Source organism: Triticum dicoccoides, chromosome 6B (genome assembly GCF_002162155.2).
Source record: "Triticum dicoccoides isolate Atlit2015 ecotype Zavitan chromosome 6B, WEW_v2.0, whole genome shotgun sequence".
NCBI classification, from domain to species: Eukaryota; Viridiplantae; Streptophyta; class Magnoliopsida; order Poales; family Poaceae; genus Triticum; species Triticum dicoccoides.
The window spans coordinates 468,539,025-468,550,271 of record NC_041391.1 but is presented as its reverse complement, the minus strand read 5'-3'; positions in this window follow the sequence as shown (position 1 = coordinate 468,550,271).

Genomic DNA, 11,247 nt, shown 5'->3' with positions numbered 1-11,247 from the left:
CGCCCATTAACGGCCCGTGGTGAAACTGGCCCGTAATGAACAGTGTATCACTTTACACCCATTAATAGCCCGTGGTGAAACTGGCCCGTAATGAACAGTGTATAACTTTATACCCATTAACGGCCCGTTATTCCGTTGGGACGTTTCCAGCCCATGTTATCTTTCGGCCTTCTCGGAACCCATTTATTCTTGGGCTCATTTCCAGCATTCGTTTACTTACGGCCCGTTACTGTCATTTTCTGCTTGTGGGCCAAATCCAGCCCGTGGTTATAGTCGGCCCGTTTGTGGTCCGTTAATACGTTGGGCCGTTTTCACAGCATCATGAAATACGGCCTATTTATGGCCCGTTATGGTCGGCCCATGAACGGACGATTCTAACTCTAGCCCGTTTACGGCCATAATGCGGCCTGTTATTGGCCCATGTTATCATATTGCCTGTATAAGGCCCATTGATGAGATGGCCCATAGAAAGCCCATTGTTTCTACGGCCCTTAGAAGGCCCATTGTTTCTACAGCCCGTAGAAGGCCCACTGTTTCTACGGCCCGTAGGAGGCCCAGTGTCACTATAGTAAATATTAGCCCATGGTTATTGTAGCCTAGTTTTAAAAAATAGGTTATTGCAGCCACTAACAAACTGCGGAAAAAGAACTGCAATGACTACAAGCAAACAAATAAACAAGACGACAAGGAAATAAATAAGCAAGCAACTTACGCTAGGCTATCACGGCTATCACATATTACATCCACTGGGCATCAAAGTTCGCCACCAGTGCAAATAAACGCGCCGACAAAAGAATATACAAATCTGAGAGCACTTCAAAAGGCACTAGGCCTGGCCAGGAAGGGCCCCCCAAACAGCTGAAGAAGCTGAGTAGACCTCAGTTGTGTCAATGATAGATGCATCAACACTAGATTTAAGGCTGGATGGTGTGCACGACAGTCCTCTGACATCTTCATTCCATCTTTGACTTCAAGTCGGAGCTGAGCTGAAGCAAGCCTTTCCGCTTTAAGTTGAGACTGAAGAAGTCGAACTGATTGAGGCCGCGACTGCACAGAGGTTGTCTCACACCTACTGGTGAGTAGCTTCAACTCACTGTCTTCATCAAGACAGGACCTTGGAGTCATCTTGCTGTCCACAAGATGGTTTGGCTCACTATCTTCCCTAAAGTTCTGCCTGGCGTAAGAGATACGACTCTGAAAGAGAAACAAGGAGACACGTAATAGGTTTCACAATTATATAAGCAAATAAATGGATCTGTTCTATTACGACACGAACCACGTAGGCTTATTGTGGTCATCATAAAATGGGAAAAACATAAGCATGATGAGTACAGTGTTGACCGTGGCAGTGGGATGGCAGATCTGAAGCTGCAAACCGCGCAAAGGGTAGTTAGCAACCGATGTTTTCTTTGAAATAACAACTAAGATTTGGTATGGACAAGAAAGTATAGTCAACAAGTGACAAAGAAATGCAATTATGCTATCTCTCTATATGTCGCGACATGCATTTGGAAACTCAAGTGGGACCTTTAGCTAACCAATTAAATGTGTCGATTAACTAATATCAGTATCATATCACAATCATATTTGAACAACTAATCTTTCGAATTCTGAGTGTTGTGTTGTTTAGCTTGAAGGGTGGAGTAATGCCAGTATGACAGAAAGCACCTACGCAGATCATAGTAGAGTAGATAAAAGGGGAAAACCCTAAGCATCAAGAGAAAAATCAGGAAAGTGAAACTAGCTGGACCAGTGGGTGGCGCACATGCTTTTCGAAACGAATATAGGAACATTAGGTGACGAATTAAACATTCTCTGTTTTAGTGATATGAGCATCATATCAGATTCGTATTTCAACACGAAGCTTTGGGTTGAGGTCTTGAGGAGCAGTGCTAGCATGACACGAAGCACCTACGATGATGGTAGTGAATATAAAGGGGGGAAACCATAAGCTTTACGAGTATAGTGCCCGTGCCATGGCGGATCTGAAGGTGCAAACCGGACAAAGCTACTTCGCAACCAATGTTTGCTTTCAACTAGCCACTACGATTTGGTACGGACAAGAAAAGTACAGTAAACAAATTACAATCTATTTTCCGGGTGAGATCAATAACTTAAGCACATATGGAAGAGTACCACCTCTCTTGCGACACCGTGTAGGCCTATGCTGATACGTTGAGGGTGCTGCGGGTCCGATGGCTGTCGGCGGCGGGGAAGAAGACTTTAGACGGCAGACGGCCGAGTCGGGGGATATATCCTGTTGCCGTGGACGAGGCGGTCGTAGGAGCGGCAACGGCAAGGTGGACGACGGCGCTGATGAAGCGAGAGGAGGCGATGAAAGGATCCTATTCCAGCGCCGTGTATGAGAGACGTCCATCTCTTGCAGTGGAGGGCGGGGTAGGGGTAGCGGCTCCGGCAAGGTGGAGGATGGGGTGGCAGACGGAGGAGGTTGGCCACAGTGCGGAGGTTGTCATTCCGCCGATGGTGTATGAATGGGGAAATGGAGGGGAGGGGGATCTCAAACTTTGGGACGCGCTTCTCTGAAATGGGGGAAAGTTACGAACTTATCCCCCGTTTAAAATTTCGGACATCGCGTCGGTCGGGGATAGGATGGTAATCTCGCATCTCCCAAATATTTGCCAGTAACTATTTCGGGCGAGGAGAGGGTGTTTTGCCGCCCACGGTTAGCTCCCATGGTGTATGAACGGGGCTGACAGGTAGGGCGGTTGTGTCACGTCTGATGGAAGTTACACATCTGCCCCTATTTAAAATATTAGCCTACATCAATTTCGGACGAGGAGAGTTTGTTTTGCCGCCCACCGTGTATGAATGGGGAAATGGAGGAAGAGACACATGTCTTTCGGACGAGCTTGAATCAAATGTGTTTTGCTGCCCACGTTTGGCACCCACGTGTCTGAATGGGCTCAGAGGCCGTCGTGTCACGTCTGATTGAAGTTACTAATCTACCCCTATCGACAGTAGTGTAAATCCAGTCAATAAGGATGTACTCAGTGTCAGGGGTAGACAGTAATTTCCATCTCGCAAACACTTGCTTCGGGCAGCCCACAAATTATAGTGGGTGTTTAGCTGCTTCGTTCAAAACTTGGGAGAATTAGCATTCACGTTTGCCCTGGGACCTGGCAAACTAAATTCAAATCCAATTTGTATTCGATTACGAATATCCACAGATAATTATACGTTTTGTAATTTATTTCTTCAACACCACAACAAAGATTTATTCCACCTTAATATATGATTATGATTTAGAAATGTCGTGATCTTCGAATTCAGTAGGTTGGATACACTCTGATTCAAACAGTTATTTCATCCAATACAATATGCTCACACGAAAAACAGTTCACCTTATGTCAATCATACAAGTACTGAGGATTACCTCGCCTAAAAAATTTGGATCATTACAACACATGGACAACATGGAATTCCGGACAACATAGGGGGTCTTGCAACATAATCCATTCAGAGACATGACACAACATGCAAGTACAATAATCTAATGACAATTACAACTGGTATCTAAAGAAGAACAAGGATTACCTTGGGCTTCAGATAGCAGAAACAGCAGGACCTCCTCCGTCTTCAAATGCAACATTCTTACTTCCTCCAATTCTTGGGTTGCTTGCATAATGCGTGCCGCTAATTCCGTAATTTCCAGCCTCAAGATAAAGATTACCTCATTCATGGCAGCCACACCATCTCTTTCTGCCTCTAGTAGAGCCTCAAGCACTATAATATATGTGCTCAGACTGCTCTCCGGCGGTGTTGCCTCTGAACTGCTACCATCTGGTAACATGGATGGCGCACTGCTTCCACAAATAGATTCTGGGGTTGTACATTGTGTCCTAGTGTGAACGGCATCCTGAAAGGTTTCCGCTGGACATAAGTAAGAGATAGTTATCGTATGATCCAGGCAGTAAGCTTACATGGTAAACGATGGACGAATTATTGCCGAGCATGGCAAACTATATTTGAATGGTTCGAAGCAGCATCAGCCGAAAAGAAATTAAAATGGTAAGATGAAACTAGGGATGTAAGTGGTAAATAAACGACATCCGCCAGTCCCATCTAGTTAGTTTTTGCTACCTCCCTAGTTCATTTTCCTCAAAAAACAAAAACTCTTCTGAACTATCATACCACTAGTGGACTTTAATCGGGATTAAACGGGACCCAGTTGACATCCCTAGTTGAAAGGGAGTGTGCAACCGCTATATTTAAGTTGCCAAGGCAGCTAAGCAGTTGAAATAATCTGAGAAAGCACTTAACAGTGTGGCCTCATATAAACTACGAAGACAGTCTTGTGATGAAGTTGAGAGGAAAAGTTAAGGACTCAAATGAAATAGGCATGCATTTCTTTATGATAGTACAATAGGCACTGCTGACATATTGGCCAACTCAGGTATAGCGTAACAACAAACAAGCAATTCGAATCAAGCAATACAGCAAAGCAGACAACTGAACTATTTGTAATTCGGTAGGATTACATGTTGAGGGCACAAACCAAGAAAGCAGCCCACTCGCATTACATTTCACATGTACTAAAACACATTGGCTTACCATATGTTGCTGTGAAGCCTAGCTGCTGTTGCAATGTTCTTTGAAAATATCGTCAGCATCCCGTGGTTGCAAATCTAGTTGTTATAGTTTATTCTGCACCATCTATTTAGGTAAAATTAATTTTAATCGCATGCACTGGTCCGAATTGATCATCAATGGTTCATCTAAACTAATGAAAGAAGGGTGTGTGCATACACGACAATATATCTCCTTCCCTCTATTTTTCTGCTTGTTCGAGGTGCCGGCCCCAAAAGAACAAATATTTTGCTTGATGGGGTTGGCAGCTCCATAATTAATAGAAGCATCAAATTAGTCATGCAACTTGGGAAGATCAAGAACACACAAACAAGTAATGAACAGAGGCTCGGAGCAGTGATGTAATAGCTAGCATCAGATAATGTAGGGTAAAACAAACAAAAAGCAGCGGAACCACATGCTAGTTTGTTGATGTGTAATTAAGCATAGAGAACATTAACCAGTCTAATGGAACCAACAGGTGGCATCAGAACCAAACTAAAGCATATTAACTATACTAGTATGTATGCACGTGCAATGCACGTCTTAAAAGAATGGAGTGATTTTGGAGTGTGACTCGAAAAAAGTATAATGGAGTGATTTTGATAAATGGAATTCCACCCACAATTGTTTTTAATATTCACACAAAAAATAGTACATTCACATCTAAAATACTGGAGGTTCATTAAAAAACTGTATGTTACTCTATTATTTTTTCTTCCCATTCTCCTCCCAAACCTTCTTATCTGGGCTCAAGTCTACTGTTCATCGCGAATCCGGCTCATCTTAGCCCTTGGATTTTGGAGACCAACGGTTATGATTGATGCTCTGGATCCATCTCAAAACTGGTACACTATATAGTAGTACATATATAGATATAGATGTGCACTGGTTATGTAATTTAGCACATGTAACATGTTCACTGCCAGAAGTATGGCCCTACAGGTGCAAGTAGAATAACGCGTCTCATGAAAAACTGAATGATGCCCTGAAGAAATTCAAAGGTGCGGTGCTTATGCTAGGAAAGTGAACGTAGGCGCCGGTCGTTGGATGATTGTACCTGATTCTCGGCGGCGTATGGGTATCGTTGTCATACTTGATAGCTAAGGATTGTCGATGGTGCTCGTCTTGTGGTTGAGTTTGGACCGGCTGTCGCCGTCCCTGAAGTGGCTCCGGTGCTACGGTTGCGGCGTCTATCGACATAAAAGAAAGCTCATCTGTGGTAAGTGAACAGTTGCACGATAAAGAGAAAAACCAAAGGAGTACAAATCGAAATAACCTGATGAGGCTGCGGCGTTGGTAAAGCAGGGCCGGTGGAGTTGAATATGGTGTCCGTGGAGCGGGTCCGGTGCAGTGGATGAAGGCTTCAGCGGGCGTGTTGTACAGTGCTTTCGGTGAGGCAGATCTGTTGCCGAGGACGAGGGCTTGTATGAAGGGCCAGCGAAGGGGCGGATGAGGGAGTCAGTGAAGGGCCTACGTTGTGGTGGACGAGGGCGTCGGTTAAGCAGATCCGGTGCGGTGGACCGTGATGGCGGTCAAGGAGATCTGGAGCGGTGTACAAGCCAGTCGCTGAAGCGGCTCCGGTGAAGTGGTGAGTTGGCAGTTGGGGGTTCCAAGGTGCGGAAGGTAAATCTGGCGGGGTGTGAGGTCCACCACTGCGGCGGAGGACTAGATTCGGCGGCTTGACGTGGTTGGGGGGTCGGGGAGGGGAAGGGGAGGGGCTCTGGGGAAGAATGTTGCGGGCAAAGAGGGGAAAACAATGGAGTTACCAAAGCAGCCATTTTCCGTTCATGTGGCAGGGGTAAAACAGGAATATCGCAGGGCTAAACTTTCGGGCGCGTGATATTTCGATGTGAGCGGGAAGTTCGAAAGCTTTTGGCGCCTAAAATTATAAGTATTCTTCTCTCGTACGGCCGACTATGATATCATGGCCGACAATTTGTTTGTTTTGCACGCAAAAAAAAAGTGCAAGTTTTGAAAATCAATGTCTCCAACTCGAAACTTAGATTGTCCAATCAATTCAAATATGGATCATTGAGCTACTACAAGCAAATACCATCATATGGTCCAATTCAAATGAAATTCCAAATGTGTTTATCCTAAATATGATGACAAAAGCAAAAAGGGGTATGTGTATGAATAAAGTGAATGATAAAGTTTGAACATGCCCGTATGTGTATATCTCTAGGTTTGATATATGAATTTGAAATCACGAAATTCCGGCTTAAAAATGTACCTCCTTTTAAATGAATTACAAAAGCTAATGATGGAGTCGAATTCCAAAATTCCAATCTTAGGTTTTAATTCTGGTACATCAAGGTATATCACGCATGTTCAAAAAGTATCGTTATCTCATAGTACAAACTGTGAAACAACTTGATCAACCATGAGTGCATAATATCTCAATTACGCTAAAGTCCCTCAAATATAGACACCTCACTCTTTATCTGAAGTCACCCCCCCCACCACCACCACACACACACACACATAGAGAAGTCGTTCTCTCCCCCAGACACCAACACACGATCACATTAACACCCCTCTCTCTTGTAAAGTCCGGACCCCAACATAGGTCTCTATAACTTTGTCTCCCGGGCATGCACACATCTCTTCCCTCACTCTCTAGATCTCCCACTATCTCTCTTACCCAAGCACACACACTATGTAGAGTGTATATTTCCCATACACACAAAACGTCGCCCCCAAACGTCTATCTCCCTAGTTATGTGGTTCTCGCGCACTCACCTCACACACCACCCCACTGCAAACAAGCACACTTTGTCTCCTTGTGCACCACTCTCCTCTTTCTATCTCTCCCACATGCGGACCCGCCCTAGCTCCTTCCCTGTATACATATATGTCGTGGCTCTTTGCATAGCTCCCTAATGTATAATCGTTCTCGATTTCGCACATTGTTCTCTACACCATCTATTCTAGATCTCTCATGAAGTCCCTATCACACACACGATGACTCGCTTCCCCTGCGTCTCCGTTCATAGGCCAATTTCGAACAACATCAACATTGTCTCCCTATCTATACGCCATTTATGGACACAAACGACCCCTCTCGCCCCCTCTCTTCCTCTCTCTCTCTCTCTCTCTCTCTCTCTCTCTCTCTCTCTCTCTCTCTCTCTCTCTCTCGTCGCTACCTCTCTCTTTCTCTTGCTCTCACACCCCTCTCCCACACACACACTCGATGTCTCTTCCAAATAGTCTGCTCCCCCCGCCCGCACCCGTGCTATCTTGCTACTACACATGTCACACCATTCCCCCTTCCCTTATACTAGGTTTAAATCATCAGTGGTCTCTCTACTCCACATACACTCTCTCCCTGTCACACACAAACGCGTGCACAAACACACACAGACACGCACAAACACCCATTTATTGGGATCATCATCTCTCCCCATGTCCGCATGTGTATCTCACACACTCACTCTCTAATTATGTATATGTGTCTCCACGTTACACAACACAAAGCCCCATGTACATGTCTCTCTCTATCCTCCACACACATAGACACAAAGAATCTGTTATCATTGCCTCAGTCTCTAACATATCGCACACGCACACTGTCTCTCTCTCTCTCTCGCAAACACACTCAACAAGGGTTTCCCCGTGAATAACTTACCGTCTACTCATCAACAGTCGTGGTAGTACGGCGAACACAAGACGTGAAAAAGAATAAATCTACACGTGCTTAGACCACCTAGTAGGACTAGAGCAAGCGAAAAAGCACGCCGCCGTCACCCCCTCCTTGTCGGCGACGGGAAAATCTGTGTTTTACATAGTCGAGAATTCATTGTGCTAAGGCCCCACATGTCGAGGCGTTGAATAGAATGTAGATGCTAGTTTACGAAAGCAAGTGTCGATAATACGTTTGTATATCCATACTTATATTTCTTCTTTTATAAAAAACTGAGTTAGTGATGATGGTACGTGTACCATCTTGCAATATAGACCGTCTGATCTATATCTGACGGATGGAAATTAAACTAAAAGATACCCGCACCCCTCTCCACATTTTCAGACAAGGCCTTCCCTCGTTCATCCTTATCTCCAACAAACCTCATTGTTGACCAATTAAGAAAGGAAGCCTCTGGAACAAACTGGCCTAGTGGCTGCTGCCGATGTCGTCAATCCCCATGCCTCTGCTCAGTCCGACCACCAACCACCACCACACCCAACTCCTCTTCACCTTATCTCATATTTCTCGAGATATTATTAGTTTTTACACATGGGATTACTCCCGCAAGGGTCAATCACAACAAGTGTTTTTATAAAAAAAATGCATCTTGATGTTACGTTAATGCACGGATCTTGCTAGTACTCCTACACAAGACTAAGTTGGTGATGCTGGTGTGTCTGCCATCTGTCGTTTCTGACCATTATATCTACATCTAACGATTGTGAGGTAAGTTGTTGACTTTCCTCACCAACATCCCACTTGTCTACCAATTTGTAGAAAAACCCATAATTAGATCTTAAAACCAACCACATCCCTCCCTGACCTCACCAAAACAGCCCAAGGAATATATTATAATTGAAACATAATATACATATATATATATATATATATATCAAAATTAGGGTGTTTTGTACCAAGTTTGTGAATAAGCATTATTCTAATTATGATTCGTTGCAACGGACATGAACATTGCTAGTATTTCCAACCATGTATTTTTTTCTAGTATTCCATAGTTTCGAGTTTTCCATCAAGATATTAGTCACTCATGGTTGATATTTACTTTCAATCATGTACACATATGCACTATGTAACTAGCCTTGCTTATTGGCTTCCAAAGCTTAACTTTCACTCCTACTTACAATATGTAGAGTATTTAACAAAAAACTACCACTTTCAACCAGCCCTAGGAAGAATCTATTGTACAAAAAATAGCAAAAACATACCCAAAATTTCTTAATCCACGCCAAAAACTTCTACTACCTCCGTTTCAGTTTACAAGTCTTGCGCGTATACCTAGGTTGTCAATTTTATCACCCTAATATAAACTATATAGCACAAAAATTATACCTTTTGAAAGTAGAAACTACATAGTTTATGTTGGTATATTTTTTGTAATATATGACTTGTATTAGGTTGGTCAAATTGACGACCTAGGGGTACGTGCATGCCGTGTAAACTGAGAGAGAGGTAGTACTACCTAGTACTCCTACCGATTAGGTTCGTTTAAACTCATTTATGACTGGGTTGGCCCACACGTCCGTGCTGACGAGGCAGCTTAAACCAACACATTTTGTTTGACCGTTGACACGAGGGACCCACATCTGACCTTCTATCCTGTTATTCCCCCTCAAATCATTATTTTTCCTGAACATTACTTCAAACAGTACTGATGCGTGTTCGTCGGTGGCGCCGGTGATGAGCGAGTTGGTCATCGCTCTGCCAGACGGGCCGGACACCGCGCTGGCCTCCACACGGGTTGGCAGGCTGTCCCGAGCGTGACTCACGAGCGAGCAAGCTGTTGCGCTGGCCTTCGCTCGAGCCAGATGGCTGGCCTGAGCGCGGCACGCGCGAGCAAGCCGCTGCGCTGCCGTGCCAATCTAGCTAGGAAACCTTGCAGACAAGCAGCTGGACGGAGCTATCTTGGCTAGCTAGCGGCCGCGAGCACCGAACGGAGCTGGCATCCGGGCTACCGCAACATGGGCTCTGCACCGCCGGCGGTTTTGACCTCGCCTTCTTCCGGTGGCGGTAGCCGCGTCCCATGGCCGAGGATGACTAGGTGGACGGGCCAGAGGTAGGAGGTCACTCGAGGATTTTGGTTGGTAAGAGCATGTATAATGGTTGATAAGGTAGTCTAATCTTAAGTCTGCCACGTATGCAAGTGGTAGTAGTTTCTTGGCATTTTAGTGGTTTCTTGCATTATTAGGGGTTTCTTGTAAGGAACAATGTATGTACTACTAGCGACAAAAGGCAATTCTAGGTTGCGTTGTACTCCAACGAGTACTACTAGTGGTTGCGGGAGTGTATACCTTGTTTTGTGGGTTCGATCCCAGCCGAATGCACGGCGGCCTTTCTTTAAAAAATAGTACTAGTACTACACTTCGCTGCAAGCCAATATTTTACACGGGTAGTTTGAGTTTTGAAGTCAAACGGACGTGCGGCCCCACAATCTGGGTGCACTGGACAGCCTAGCCACGTGAACGGGTTTTCCTTCCCAGCATCCCGTGGCTCGCGTCTTGCCCTAGCCGCACCTCGCTTGCAACTTCCTCATCAGCTAATAGTAGCATATTTAAACTAGCGCCTCCCAATTAAGCCCAAGGAGACGGAAAAGCTTGGCGGGGCATTGGGAACTGTGCAATATGGCTCTGTACTCTATGTAAAGTGCTATACTACTAGTACTCTGTAGCTTGTGGCGTTGCACGCATGGACTTCACTCCATTATCGGCTCTACTATAAAAGAAATTCCTCTTGACGTGTTTTTTTAAAACGGAGGCAAAAGCTTTGCTTCATCTCATTCATAAAGAAGGAACTACTAACAAAGTTCGACGAGATCCATTACACCTCCACAAATGGAAGCAAAAAGCCTAGTCTCGCTGTATCAAATAACTCAAATGTTCTGCCCCTGCAAACCACAGTAACCGTCGCTGATAAACAGGCTGCTAGTGTGTGCGTGAGAGGAGCGACTGAGTAGGCCA